The 15,784-nt window shown below is 47.7% G+C and overlaps 1 pseudogene; it reads right to left on the minus strand.

Moving 5' to 3' along the window:
- Positions 1 to 391: 391 nt before the first annotated feature.
- On the minus strand, positions 392 to 3,006 carry LOC123941814 (annotated as a pseudogene).
- Positions 3,007 to 15,784: the final 12,778 nt, after the last annotated feature.

Here is a 15,784-nt window from a genome sequence, read left to right on the forward strand (position 1 = left end):
AGAGAAAGCCCTCAACCCATAATCAAACAAATGCATATTAAATGCAGAAACAGATCAAAAGGCTCAACAAAACTGTTGCAGTGAGACAGAATTATTAAAAAACAGAAGCATAGAACGTAACAGTGTGGGATGATTTTTTTTTTTTTTGAGAAAAATCAGAAGGTTTATTAAAACAGCTCAGACATATTGGCTTATGAAGAGGTCAGTCTCCCACCCCCCCCCAAACACTAACCTTTTTCATTTTCTTTAAAGGTTAAAGGCTTAAGGGTTGTTTTATAGAAAAAGCAATATAATCATTAGAGTATATGCCAAAGGACTCACCCTCATTTATACATTTCATGCCGTCAAGTTAAAACTCTTTGCTTTGTGTCACTGCTAGTGATTATGCTACTGCTAGTGCAGAGAACATGGGGCTTTTCATGGCCGAGATGTTGGAAATGCCAAATAACAAAGGAATGACTTGCTTAGGACAGATGGAAACCATGACAGAAACAATGGGCTTTGAAGAGAACCATTTGCATGGAACTTACAGAAAACCAAGTCAAAACATGTCCCACATACCCTCCAAAAGCAGCAAGAACCCCTCGGGTGCTCCAGCCGTCCCTGGAACTTGCACTCCGTCAACGTCTAACACCTGAGAACTCACTGCATGCTAGGCAGCAGAGTGTCCCCTCTCCCCTGGGATGCCCTGCCATGTGACATCATCACAGACAATCGCTGTGGCACCTGCCTTCTGGCCTGCCAACGGGGGTGGGGGTGCTCTCAGCTGACAGTCCATCTGAGCTTTGGAAATGAACATGGGAATAAAACTGGGAAAGGGCTTGGGGGTCGGGGAGCATTGGCAAGAGCAGGAGGAGGGAGAGCTCATCAAGGGAAAGAGACTGCTGCCCCAAGCGGGAATATCGCTCTGTCTCCAAGGAGGGAGGCGGGCATGTTTTTCTGCCATAGACCTGCAGCAGGAGGCCCAGAGAGGGAACAGCGGTGGGTCACCACTTTTTTAAATGTGACGGTCACTTCACCTCCCAGATAGCCTTCTCTTCGTTGGCACAGGCTGGGGTCCCTCCCCCGCTACTGCTGTAAAGCTCATCCGTGATTTGGCTGGGCCTCACCCCAGGATCACACCCACAACTCCGTAACTGCTCCTGACCCCCTGAAATGTGCAAACCAACAGGCAAGCTGGTGGAGAAGTCCCCATTAGTCCTCTCAAATGAAACAGTCATCTCAAAAAAGGCCACCTGAGGTCCAGCACTTGCTGCGGAGGGACGATGGTGTGGGGACGTCCACAGTCAACCAACACCAGCCGGGCCCACCGACTGCGAATGTGGTTCTGTTCTACCCCCGGAGGATGAAACAGTCTTCCCAGCCACATTTTTGAGTGAGCCTAATACCATTTGCAATTAGCTTTGCTTCAGTTTGCAGGGATTGAGGTTGGTTTGGTATTATGTGTGTGTGTGTGTGTGTGTGTGTGGCAGGGGACGGAGGGCAGTCGGTGTTAGCTTTTAGGTTCAGCAGTGTTCACATTTACACAAAATCCCCTTGTGTAGGATTTCTAGATCTCCCGGCTGTGAGGCAGCCTTGTTCGGCTCCTGTTACTGATTTCTCCCTCAAGAAAGACACAGCCAGGGAATAAAATCGGTAGGAGAGATTCTTACTCTCTGGAACTTAAAGTCTTTCACCAGAGGAGTCTTCCAGTGTAACTTGGCGGAGCCGTTGGGATAGTCCCTCCATTGAGCACAACGGCCATCTCAGTGGGCTGATACACGTTGCTTCTAAACGGAGCGCTTGGTCTGTTTCCCAAGCTGCCGTTGCGAAATCCTGCTGTTTGGAGGGCTGCGTTGTGTTCATCCATCGAGAAGGCCTTGTTCTCCATGTAGGTGCGTGGCAGCTGCACGTCCTCCTCGAACGCCGTCTCCCGCATCCGCGGCTGCGAGGTGTCGAAGTAGTTGGGCGTGTTCTCCTGCGGGGCTGGCAGGATGGCACAGTGGATCTCCGGGATGGCGTGGAAGATGACGAAGACCCAGCCGCTGGCCACCAGGGTGATGGCCAGGGTGGGGTCGCCCCAGGCGTCTCCCTGCCGCAGCTCGGCGTTGCCAAACAGGTACATGGTCATCCAGGCCACCCAGATGAGCACGGACAGGAAGGCTGTGACCAGGATGCATGCCCGGTTAGGCTTCCACTTCTTGAACTTGCCGCACAGCGTGAAGAGCGCCAGCCCCAGGGCGGCCATGAGCAGCACCATGTCGTAGATGAGGGCCATTACGAAGTCCATGGGCTCGTAGGCACAGGCCGGCTTGGCATCGCGCAGCACGGTCAGCACCAGCCACTCGATGGCGATGATGGCCTGCACCAGCATCAGACACAGCGCCACGCCCACCAGCTGCCAGCCTGAGGGGCTCTTGCAGTGGGCGCACCAGCCTCCACACGCGCCACGCCTGGCTCAGTAGGCAGGAGAAACAGAGCGCGAAGAGGACGCCCCAGAGGAACCGGCGGACGGAGCAGATGGTCTCATCCTCCCGGATGATGAAGGCGAAGGTCAGCCCGAAGAGGCCTTCCCAGAAGGAAGAGGAAGTGGAGGCCCACGGGGTCCTTCTTCTCCTTGTCCTTGATAAATGGCAGCCGCACCAACAGGATGAGCATCAGGAGCAGCGTGATCAGGGCGCCTGCCCCAGCCACCGCCTCCACCACGATGCCCCGGATGGTGTCCAGGTCGCACAGGGACACGTACTGAGGGAGGAGATCCAGTCCACAGCCCCGGGAAGTGCTGGTGTACTCAGAAGCCCTGGAGGCAATCACCAAGAGCAAGAGGAAGGCGAGCACCTGGTGGGTTTTCATCTTTCTCTCGACCCCTGCGGCCTCGCAGCACCGACGCTCCTGCTGGTTCTCGGCCTCAAGTCACATCGCTGCAGCTCGGCCTCGGCCCCCGCCCCGCGCGCACCCGCCCGCCGGCGGGTCCTGTCTCACTGCATCGTCCTCGCGAACCGCTGCGGCGCGAGGCGCCCCCTGGCCCGGCCCGCGCTGCTGCAGACGCCGATGATTTTCTTTTTTTAAGATTTTATTTTATTTGAGAGAGAGAGCACAAACGGGCGGTGGCGGTGGGAACGGGCAGAAGGAGAGGGAGAAGCGGACTCCCTGCTCAGCAGGGAGCCCCACGCGAAACTTGATCCCAGGACTCTGAGATCATGACCTGAGCCACCCAGGCACTCCACTGTGAGACCATTTAATGCAAATGCAAATAGCCTAGCAGACCTCAGTAACTCTTAGGAGTCTAAGACTAAGGAGTCTACATTAACACATTAGTGTTGACTAAGGAGTAGTGTTAATATTGAATCTGAACCTTCTGTTAAGAAGTGAAGGATGGAGGGATGCCTGGGTGGCTCAGTCAGTTGAGCGGCTGCTTTCAGCTCCAGTCATGATCCCAGGAGCCTGGGATCGTGTCCCGGTATTGAGCTCCTTGCTCAGTGGGGAGCCTGCTTTTCTCTCTCCCTTTCAGCTCCCCCTGCTTGTGTTCTCTCTCTGTCAAATAAATAAATTAAATAAATAAATAAATAAAATCTTAAAAAAGAAAAGTGAAGGGTACAATGATATACTTTGGAATGAGCTCTATCAGAAATCATTAAAATAATGTTTTGGTTTTTATTTTTATTTTTACTTTCAAAATTTTTAAAAGATTTTAAGTAATCTCTATGCCTGATGTGGGGCTTGAACTCACAACACTGAGATCAGGAGTCACATGCTCTACGAACTGAGCCAGTCACGCACCCCTGTTTTGGTTTTAAATTTTAAAGATTTATTTATTTATTTTGAAAGGGGGCCACATGTGTGAGTGGGGAAAGGCAGAGGGAGAGAATCTTTAAGCAGACTCCCCACTGACCATGGAGCCCAGTGGGGCTTGAACTTACAACCCATGAGATCATGACCTGAGCTGAAATCAAGAGTCAGATGCTCAACTTGACTGAGCCACCCAGGTGCCCAGTTTGGTTTTTAAATGATAACTTCAGTAACACATTAACTTCCCCTCATGATGATATATAAATATCCTACAATTATTTTATGTTCTACCTTTCATTAAGAGCAACTTACCTTAGAATTCTCTTGGAGATATCATTCCATTATCTTCCAGTCTCCATTGCTGTTGAAGAGAAGTCTGCTGAAAATCTATTTTGGGTCCTTTGTAAATTATCTGTCTTATTTCCCTGACTGCATTTAAGATTTTTTTTGAGGGGGGGTCTTTGGTGTACTGTATTTGCTCTTATATATATGTCCACCTGTGAAATTAAAAAAAAAAAATTCTTCTTGGGGCACCTGGCTGGTTCAATTGGAAGAGCATGCCATGCTTGATCTCAGAGTCATGAGTTCAAGCCCCCAGTTGTGTGTAGAGGTTACTAAAAAAAAAAATAAACTTAAAAAAAAAAAACCTCAGGCGCCAGGGTGGCTCAGTGGGTTAAGCCGCTGCCTTCGGCTCAGGTCACGATCTCAGGGTCCTGGGATCGAGTCCCGCATCAGGCTCTCTGCTCAGCAGGGAGCCTGCTTCCCTCTCTCTCTCTGTCTGCCTGCCTCTCTATTTACTTGTGATCTCTCTGTCAAATAAATAAGTAAAATCTTTAAAAAAAAAAAAAAAAAACCTCTGCTCAGGGTTTAATAGGATTCTCTAATCTGATGACACATGTTATATAATAAAAAATTTGGTCTTTGTCCTGGGTTCCTGAAAAGGAGCTTCTAAACACTTCCCAATTTTTCTGGTGGAGTATCTTTGTTAATCATGGTGGGGCCCTTAGACCACATCTGAGTTTATGTTAATGAGTGACGCTGAATGGGGGCTGTTCACACCAGAAAGACTAACCATGTGATTAAAGGGTTGGGTATTTCAGCCATATGATATTAGTCCAGCTTCCTCTTGGGAGGGAAGGGGGCTGGAGAGTTAGCTCAATCAGTCATGTGTATATAATGAAACTCCAACAAAGATTGTGGGCAGCCCTGCTGATGTGCTGGGAAAGTGGCATGTCCCGATTCCACAGGGAAGGGGGCATGAAGAGTCTCTGTTCGGGACCCTTCCAGACCTCACATATGAGTCTCTCCATTTGGCTGGTTCTGATCTGCATCCTTTATAATAAAACTGTGATTAAGTATGCCCCTTCTAGAGTTCTATAAATCATCGTAGCAAATTAAGGATCCTGAAGGGGTCAGGGAACCTCTGAATTTGTAGCCAATTGGTGAGAAGTGAGGATGGTCTGGGGACCCCTTGAACTGGCAGTTGGGGTCTGAGTAGCGCAATCTTATTTGGACACTGTGCTCTTAACTTATGGAAGCTGTGCTAACCCTGAGTGATTACTGCCAGAATAGCTTTGCAGTCTTACACACATCTTTCTTCACTCTCAAAGATTTCAGTGTTGGACACTTGTGGTCATCAAATACTATACTGGCTTATGAGAGAGCAGTAATGACTACCCAATGCCTATTGTTCCAAGTGGAGCAAACGGTGGACCCTCTCTCTGCCTGGCATCAAAAGCATGCCATTCACCACAGAAGAAACAATGTCATGCCTTTGATGTAGAAATAAGACAGTGTAAGGTAGAGGCAGTGTGGCCGATGGCATTAATGTTTCTTTAGTGGACCTTACTGGCGCTCAGATCTCTTTTCAGATTCTGGTCCTTCTCTTGATTTCTTTGTGACCTTGTTTCTAAGAGCCACACACCTGTGACTTTTTAAAAAGATTTTATTTATTTGAGAGAGAAATCACAAGTAGGCAGAGAGGCAGGCAGAGAGAGAGAGAGAGGTGGAAGCAGGCTCCCTGCTGAGCAGAGAGTCTGATGCAGGGCTCCATCCCAGGACCCTGAGATCATGACTTGAGCCGAAGGCAGAGGCTTAACCCACTGAGCCACGCAGGTGCCCATCTGTGATTCTTTTTAAGGGACTGCTCCAGGGCTGCTTCACCCAGGTTTGGAAAGTCAAAACTGCTTCATTGCTTATGTCCCCTGGGACCAGCCCTTAGTCAACGACTGACACCTATGGAAATAGGAAAGCCTCGCTCCCTGCCTTGAGTTGGGATAGACTCTGAGGCATGATTTATACTCCAGAATCCCCTGCAGAGTGAGGCTCAGTCCAGGACTTTGCCTGATATTATACCCTTACTTAGCTTTGTCTCATTCTCTGTTCTGTTCACCTACTCCTTTTCTGGATTTTCTAGGAACACTCCATAGTAAATCACTTACCCACAAATCCTTGACTCAGAGTCTACTTCTGGGGAACCTAACCTAAAATAGCTCGCAATTATTCACTGCCAAGAATGCTTGCCATGTGACTTGCAATGCCTGGGGGGAGGGTAATCTATTTTTCAGTCTCCATTGAGTCAGGCTTGGCCATATGATATGCTCTGGCCAATGGAATGTGATGAGAAATAATGTATGCTACATGTTACTTGAATCTTAAGAATTATCACATGTTACTACTAGAATTGCTCTTTTCTCTGGGGAAAGGCCAAGATAGGGGTTGCTCCTTCAGCCTGGGTCCCAGAACAAGACATGGGAAGAACTGCAGCTGACACATAGCCAACATGTAACATGAGCAAGAATAAAACTTTATTATTGGAAGACAATGAGATTTGGGAGGTTTTACTGCAGCATAATTTACCAGCTAGAATACAGGCAGTGTAACATAGTAGTTAAGAGCATATGTCCTGGTGTTAAACAGCCTAGGGTTAAAACCAAACTCTACTGCTATCTGTATAACCTTGGCCAAGTTGCTTAGCCTCTCCAAGTCTCATCTTCTCCATTTGTAAAATACGGATATTAATGATATCCACTTCATAAAGTCATTGTGGAGATCAAATGAAAAAGTGCTTCAAACAGTGCTTGGCACATGGTAAATGCTTGATAAATATTAACTAAAGTGAACTATAAATATGAACTGTGGATATCTCATCCCCAAGTTTTCAGTGTTTTCTCCCACAACCACTGAGCTTGTTCGTTTCCTCCCCAGCATGCATTCCACTCTTCCCACAGTCTTGATTTCTATCTGAGGATCTATCAGGTCCTGGGGAAGCTGATTTCACTGTGACTTCACTTGGCCCAAGATGAGCCAGTGTGTTGGTAAACTGGATCCCAGAAGGGTGGGGAGGGAAGGCAATTTCCACAGTGTAAATACACCCTACATAGTCAATTTCAAGCTACTAAGGGAATTGGCTTGCAAAATTCTTGAATATTTAACAATCACCTGGGGAGCCAGGACTAGTTGGCCCCAGTCCATCACAAGTCACCCCTCTAGCCCTAATACATAAATTCAAGCTGCTCTAATCTGTGAGAATCTCAGGATTTCTGCAACTCTAATCAAACATAAACAATTCATGCTGTAAAACAGAAAAGAACTTTCTAAAATGTATTATGTTGAATGTAAGAAATTGCCAATATTTAACTAGTTTACGTGAGGGGAAATTTCATGATTCAACTTAATGTAGAGCGAATACACAGGAAAATATGGCAGAAGAGCAAGGAATGAGGAACGAAAGGAAAGAGGAGGAGGAGAAAATAGAGGAGGAGATAGAACCCATCAAAAGTAAATGTAAAGGGGTGCCTGGGTGGTTCAGTGGGTTAAAGCCTCTGCCTTCGGCTCGGGTCATGATCCCAGGGTCCTGGGATCGAGCCCCACGTCGGGCTCTCTGCTCCGCGGGGAGCCTGCATTCCTTCCTCTCTCTCTGCCTGCCTCTCTGCTTACCTGTGATCTCTGTCTGTCAAATAAATAAATAAAATCTTAAAAAAAAAAAAAAAAGTAAATGTAAAAAGTAAAGTAAAAGTAAAATGACCATGTGACGTTCAAAGAAAGATGTTAATTCTTCACTCCACAATGGGTATTAAACATAATTTTGGATAATCAGCTTCTTTATTATTGAACTATAGACACTCTGAGAAGTATCCCATTTTACCTCACAAGCTTTTCCAACATCTTCATTCTTCCCACTTTGTTTTTATGGTACTTAACCTAGACTCCCTTTCCATCATGGGCTAGAAATTCAGAAAGGTATCAGGAGAGATTTTGGCCAGTACCTTGCGGCAGGTTTTGGGGAAACTCAGGTTTATGCTCTCCAGAGATTTCCACTTCCCTATGGCATTTTTCTCGCTTTAACTTCACGTGCAGTGAGTTGGGGGCGTGAGGGACCCGAGTGTGGGCTGGGTCCTTCACCTGTTGTTTCAGGTCACTCCCTGTGCGGTGGGGAGAACTCCCCTCGGTGGTGGGCCGTGAGGACTAACCAAGAAATTCAGGTAGCAGGCAGGGCGCTCGACCGAAAGCCGTCCTTAAGTAGGACAATGTAGTCACCCCGGGGATGTTACAGTGCTCAGCCACCAGCAGGTCAGGAGACCAGGGCCAGGGACCCCGTGCATTTCCAGAGCGCCCGCCTTCGCCGCTTCCCAGCAGCCCCTGCGGTGGGCAAGGCCCCGCTTCCCAGAATGCCCCGCAGAGGGCTCCGGCGCGGCCACGGCGGACTGAAGTCTTCTGGGGGGGGGTCCTGTCGGTGAGACCCCGGCCCCGCCCCCGCCCCCCTTTCCTACCGCGCAGCCCCCAGGGGCAGCACGCCCTCCGGTACAGATAATAACACTAGCACACACCGCCTCCCACGACAGCGGGCTCTGCTTTCGGCCCACGTATTGACACACCTCTACCCCACGCTGAACGAAGTCCCCGCATCATGGCACTCGGGGCATGTGCACACCGCAACACGGGGCATGTGCGTACCGGTGGCACTTGTCAATCCCCGACGCCGATCGCAGTATTTGCTCAGCTCGCGGAAGACAACATAATTCACTCGACACAGCACACGCAACACATACATTACCATACCAGTTACACAAGCACACGCTGCAAACACCACGTATTTTGCAGAGATTACATGAGTCACTCCCATCACACACAACGCACGTTCCCTCCTCACATAGATGACATGTGTACATTGCACACTACACCAAAGACAAAATATATGCTTAAACCTGTGATTTAAAAAAAACACATGATTACACACAAACGACATGCATACTACCCACACCATGCTAAATACAACACATTACACAAGGCCTAAACATAACCCACACATCTTACAAACACATATACATAGCACAGCTTCACACACTCAGCAACATGCACAGGACACACAAGACCCAAATGTACCGGTAAATCCACAGTACACCCACCTAATATGAATAATCACACACACTCTCTAGGAGCAGAGAGATGGAGGCTGCAGAAGCCCAGAGCTAAGGGGACTCAGGTGTGGCTCTCTGAGTGCTAAGTTCCATCCTCTGACTTGTCTTTAAAGGGAAATGCAGCTGGGGGGAAATGCCTAGCTCTCTGCACCTTCAAAAAAGAAAGAAAGAGAGAGAGAGTGGAGGAGAGAAGGAAGGAAAGAAGGAAAGGAAAGGAAGGGAGGGAGGGAGGGGAACGGAAGGGAGGAAAGGAAAGGAAGGGAGGAAGGAGGGAAGGAGGGAGAAGTCTAACCACACCTGACTTTGGGGTTTTACCCTTGGCCAAACACTTCTACTGAAGTTATCTCATCTTACAAAACCTGTGAGGTCGGTAGCGTAGGTGCTATTATGGCGGTGATGCTGGAGTAGCACAGGCAGCTGCCTGAGGTCACAAAGCATAGGTCAGGCAGAGCAAGTCTGGAAGCAGCCCCATCTCCCAGATCACCCCACCCAGGCTTTCCCCTCCTGCCAGCTGTCTACACAGCCCCCCTCTTTCCCCCATCCTGGCTGAGACACTGTGGCTACAATCAAGAAGCCACCTGTCTTGAGCCACCACCTTCAAAAGCCTTTCATTCCGTCCTAATGGGGCAAGGCGCCCAGGCCGCCCCACCCTTAGGGTGGATTAGGCCTCCGCCTCCCTATTGGGGTTTAAGGTACATCAAAAGAGCTCCCTGCACCAAAATAGCTCTCACAGGCCCTGTCTGGTAGCTTGAAATCACACCATGAGAGACCTCGTTTAGGTAAAGGCATTGTGCTTCGAAGGCCCCTGCTCCAAATGCTCCCTGTGTCCCTGAGACAGACTCCCCCACTGCAGCTTCCAGGACCGCCTAGCTGCTGTTGTCTTTCCTGTCACTCTGTGCATTGCAACAGACATTGCCTAACACATGCTTGCCGATGGGACTGGATTGTTTCTAGCAATCCTGTGGGAATGGGGCATAGGATGGAAAAGTTTGATCCTGGGTGAGGGAAGTGTGAGAAAAGTGCAGAGTGGCTTAGAGAGGGGAAAACAGGTCCTAGGGGTATGGGGACAGAATGGCAAAGATGGGGACACACCCTTGGGAGGAGTGGAGGAGACCCTGGGTCCAAGAGTCAGACAGAGCGAATGCCATGAGCTTTCCGGAGAGGCGGGGTGGGGGGGGGAGGTGTACAAGAAGATCGAATGTATATGGTGGGCAAATGTGGGGGATGGAGAGGTTGATAGGAGAGAACTATTTGTGGAGGTCACTCTGGCTCATTGCTGGCAGCACCCCGATCAGGACACTTGAGCAATCATAGGTTATTCCTCTATGGAAGCTGCAGAAGAAAATGTAAGGTCATGGGAAAATGCTTGTGATATATTGATAGTGAGAAAAAAGGAGATTTCAAAACAGGAGGTAGAATGGGGTTCCTATTTTGTAACATTGGCTGGAAAGATATCAAAAAGTTCACCGTGCTCTAGGGAGGAAGACTTCGCATTTCCTCTTGGACCCTTTCTGTATTTTTCAGATTTTCTACAATGATTGGGATTTTGACTGTTGTCCCTATCAGAAAGAGTTATTTCAGATGAGGGAAGACTCACTGAACCCTTACAGAGTGCTTATTAAATTCTGCAGTGCTGGCACCCCTCATAATGCAGAGAAATCTAAGCTATGACCGCTGTTCTCAGATTACGCTTAAGTCCAGTCATAGCACAGGGATTCAGTTCTGTGCACAAAAAATGTGGCCTCTGGAACCAGACTGCCTGGGTTCGAGTCCCTCTTCTGTAGCTTCCTAGCTGTGTGACTTGGGGCGAGTGCCTTGACCTTTCTGTGCGTTGGCTGCCTTATCTGTAAAATGGAGTAATAATAATACCTGTAAGAATTAGTTGAACTGATCCATGTGAACCTTTAGAAGAGCAGCTGGCAGGAGCTAATCACCACGTAACTGTGAGCTGTTATTGCTATTAGTGGATAAGAGCTTTGCCTCTGGAGCCAGCCTGTCTGGGTTCAAATCTGTGTTCTGTCTCTGGCTTGAGCAAATGATTTCATCTCTGTTTCTACCTCAGTTTCCTAGCCTTTAAAGTGGGGATGAAAGTGATGGTTCATAGAGTTGTTAGGAAAACTCACCGAGTAACTATGGATAAAGTGCTTAGAACCGTGCCTGGCACATAGGAAACGCTTAATAAGTGTCAGCTGCTATAATACTATTGTTGTTGTTATTACCACTCGGGAGGCAGGGATTGGGGCACCACCAACCAGAGCACCGCAGGTAGAGCCAGTTGTGGGGGGGTCCAAGATACATGAGCTGAGCTGAGCTGAGCACTGCAGATGGATAGCCCCATCCGCCCTCTCTGGCCTCTCTTGTGTTCTCCTGCAGCCCATGTTATTCTGGCCTTTAAGTTTTGTTGTTTTAATATTTTTTCTTATTAATGATTTTTATTTACTTATTTATTTTGGTGGGGGTGGTAGAGGCAGAGAGAAGCAGACTCCCTGCTGAGCAAGTAGTCCAGTGGATTGGGGGTGTTTCAATCCCAGGACCCTGCCTGAGGTCATGACCCGAGCTGAAGGCAGATGCTTCACTGACTGAGCCACACAAGCACCCTGGTCCTTTAAGTTTTAAAACTGTACCCCGCCAGTCCTTGCACATACCCCACTACTTCCCTGAGATTTATTTAGCTATAAACACTGTAGATTTATGATGAAGCTGATGAAGGGAGGCTTTCAGGACTTATTTGCATGGGAAGGGCCTGACAATGTTATATTTATAATTGTGTGTTCTTTTTCTTTCATCATTACATAAATTTCAGCCCCACCTAGATCCTTCATTTTAGGAAGGGGGCTCCTAATTCAGACTTCTGATAAAATCCAGTGCCTTTCTTTAACTGGGCCTGGTCACTGAGAACTATCCAGGTGGGATTTTTGTCCATGGGATTTCTGTTTTCCTTTGTTACTGGTGCATACGACTTTCTATTTCTCCCTGCAGCAGAGCCTCTACCTGTGGTAATGTCATGAATGAATGAATGGAAGGATGCGTGCGTACACGCATACACTCTGGGTCTGTTTTGTTCTCAAGGAAAACCAGCAGAAAATCGCTTTGTTCTTGGAGCAAAGCCCCTGGCAGACGAGAGAAGCTGGAAGGCTTTTTGAATCTCTGTGGAACAAAAAGCCTCTGAAATCCCAGAGTGGTTGGCAGCTTAGGAATTTGACTACAGGTCTAGCTGGGAAAATGTGTTAAGTCTGGAGACTTCCAGAAGCTGAAATTGATGAATAGTCACAGGTCAGGGAGAGAGGATTCCTATCATACCTGCGTTCTTTATAGAGAGCTCGTGTTCTCCTTATATGTAGGCTTCATTAATACTGCTTGGCTGGGCCACTTTATTAAAGATTTATGTTGTAATTTAAAAATGAGCAAAACCAACAGGAAAGGAAGCTTGCTTGTCTGAGTATTAGGCATGAACTTCCAGTGTATCTCTGGCTTTCTGGACTGTGTTTGAGGGGACTTTGTCAGGCCGTGCTCAGAACCTTGCAACTGATTCCATACTGAATGCTTCGCAGTCTTTGTGATTGTTTCGTGTCCCCCAGCTTTATCTCCTCTATGACTGTTAACGCCGGGAAGGTGGGGACTTTCACATCGAATCCCTGACAAACACTCAAAGCTGAAGAGTTGGGGTAATAAATAGGAACGATGTTTAATTTTGTATCAACTCAGTACCCACCTGTTTGGTCAAACAGCAGCTTAGACATTACTGAGAAGGTATCTTTTAAATGTGATTAACATTTGGGACGCCTGGATGGTTCCATGGGTGAAGCGTTTGACTCTTGATTTCATCTCATGTCATGATCTCAGATGGTGAGATCAAGTCCTGTGGTGGGCTCTGTACTCAGTGAAGAGTCTGCTCGAGATTCTCTCCCCCCACTGCCCCTCCCTCTGCTTGTACACTCTCTCTCTCTTAGAATAAGTAAAATCTTTAGATATGATTAACATTTAAATCAATAGACTTTGAGTAAAGATGATTATCCTCTTTAGTGTAGTGGGGGGGCCTCCTTCAGTCAGCTGAAGGCCTAAGAGAAAAGATTGAGGCTCCCACCCCCACTCTAAGAAAGGAATTCAGCCTCTGGAGGGCCTTCCAACTAGAGACTGTAAATGGACTCTTGCTGAAATTGCCAGCCTGCCCTATGTTGCAGACTCGACAGTCCCCCAAAAGCATAAAACCTCTATAACTTACAATCAACCTCTCTGTGTCTGCCTGTCTCTGTATATATACAGAGAAAGTAGAGAGTTTCTATGCAAACTTTTATAAACTGAATGGCATAAAGCAAAGAAGCAACTTCCACGAACTTATATAGAAACTTTTTTTACGGTTCCCAGACCCCCCAGAACCTCTCTCAGGCTTTTCTATGATGTTAGGACACATCTTGCTAGTGGATGCACAAAATAAATTGAGATAAGGCACGGATGTTCACAGTTCAAAGCTAGGACGGCTTGATGCTGAGCAGCTGAGTGTAGTTCCCAGGGAAGGAGCTTGGTGGCGCCATTCTCGCTGCTTCCTCGCGCGGCCTCTGTGACCACAGGTTGCAGAACAAACACTCAGCGCTGTTTTCACTTTTAGCCTCTTTTTCATAAAAGCGATAGTCCTTTTCAGATTTCTCTTGGCTAACAAAAACAGGTACAAATGTAGGTCTTTCATAAAAACAAACTGCGGTAGGACAGACTTTTGAAAAGGGAGGGATACCTGTCTATATATTTCATACGTATCTAAAATTTGGTTCTGTTTCTCTAGAAAACAATAGTACAATATGTTGTTTCCTTGCTCGGGACAAAATCATTCTTAATGCCCTCTCCTTATTTCCTTCCTTCCTTCCTTCCTTCTCAGCAGGGAGTCTGCTTCTCTCTCTCTCTACCTCTCACCACTGCTCATTCTCTCTCAAATAAATAAATAAATAAATAAATAAATAAATATCTTTAATTTAAAAAAAAAAAAAAAAAAGAAGTGAAGGTAGTTCTTCCTTGGCTACGCATCATGCAGTTAGCCAAATCTAAAACTACGTGTGTCGGATGCCTGAGTGGCTCAGTCGGTTAAGCATCTTAGGCTCAGGTCCTGATCTCATGGTCCTAGGATCAAGTACCAAGAACCACACCGGGCTCCTTGCTCAGCAGGGAGCCTGCTTCTCCCTTGGCCTGCCTCTCCCCTTCCTTGCGATTGAGCGCACGCTCTCTCTCTGACAAATAAATAAAATCTTTAATGGAAAATATTCCTCTAAAAAAAAAAGACTACGTATGTTTGCAATGACAAAAGACTGGAGACAGCCAAAATGTCCAACCACGTGATGGAGTACGGTTCAATGGTCAAGGGAATGGGGGTCTTTCTGCAGACTGATGTAAGATACACTGAGCAGGGAAAAAAAGCAAGGTGCCCCGCACTGGGTTTCTATTTGGGTGGGTGATAGGAATCTATGCATACTTGCTTACAGGTCCACAGTCCCTCTCCCACAATCCCCATATCCAAAATCTCTGAAAACCAAGTCTTTTCTTTGGTTTGTGGCAAATTTGTGTGGTAGCAAAACCAGACCTAAAAGGATGTGAAGACATTTGTGGTTGTTCTTTATTCCTGTTATCGTCCTGTTTTCCTGGGACTGACAGGGTTCCTTGAGCAGAGCTGGAACTTTCAGTGCTCAAACCGGGATTATGAGTCATCCTATACAGAACCTATAGAGGGTGGGGGAAGGGGGCGTAACTGAGTACATGTAGATATTTGTCCTTATCTGTCTGAAATCAGAAAAGCTCTGGATTCGGAAACCGATCTGTCCCGGAGGGTTTGGGATGAAGGACTGGACCTGGACATTGATGGTCTATCTCTGGCAGGAGACACGGGAACCAGCCCCAGCGCCTGGGAAGGAAATGGGTGGGTGCAGGGCGGAGATAGGCTGCAACATTTTCCCCCGCATATTATTTCGCATCTTTTGACTATGAACCATGTGAAGGCATCGTCTCCTAACAAAAATAAATACAGGAAATTATGGAAAAGGAGAACTCTCTGCACGTTTGACTAAGCTACAAATAGAATCTGAAAGATTTGGAAAAACAGAAATCTCGGTGCTACCGTGGTGGGGGCCGTCAGAACAATATTTGTCTCTCTGATTCTGCTGATTCCAGCGTATCCTGTCCTCAGAGCCACTTCGACGGAGTGGAGTCCCGGTTTGGGAGTCCAGACACTTGCTCTCAGTTTTGTAAACTAGGAACGCTGAGTACATCTCTCCCTCCGGGAGCAGCAGGTGGCCCAGGGCTCTGGCTTCAGGAGCCGGCTCCGCAGCCCCGGGCGATTTTTTTCCTGGTTAGTAGTGGTTATTATTATTTTGAAAAATCAAGAACAATCGTGCAGAGCAAGTAGAAACAGGCTGGGTCAGCTGAAAAAATGCCCACACGCTGCCGCCCCGGGTCTCTGGGTGATATAATTAGCCGGTTGTATCCAGCGGTGAGTGGGCGGCTCGCTCCCCTAGCACCGGCAAGGCCAAGGAGATGATGTAACAAAAGGCTAGCCCGGGCAAGGCCGAGCCTGAGCTGGGCCTCCGGAGATGCTGACGCGACGCTCTGCGGCGGGA

Source organism: Meles meles, chromosome 5 (genome assembly GCF_922984935.1).
Source record: "Meles meles chromosome 5, mMelMel3.1 paternal haplotype, whole genome shotgun sequence".
NCBI lineage: Eukaryota > Metazoa > Chordata > Mammalia > Carnivora > Mustelidae > Meles > Meles meles.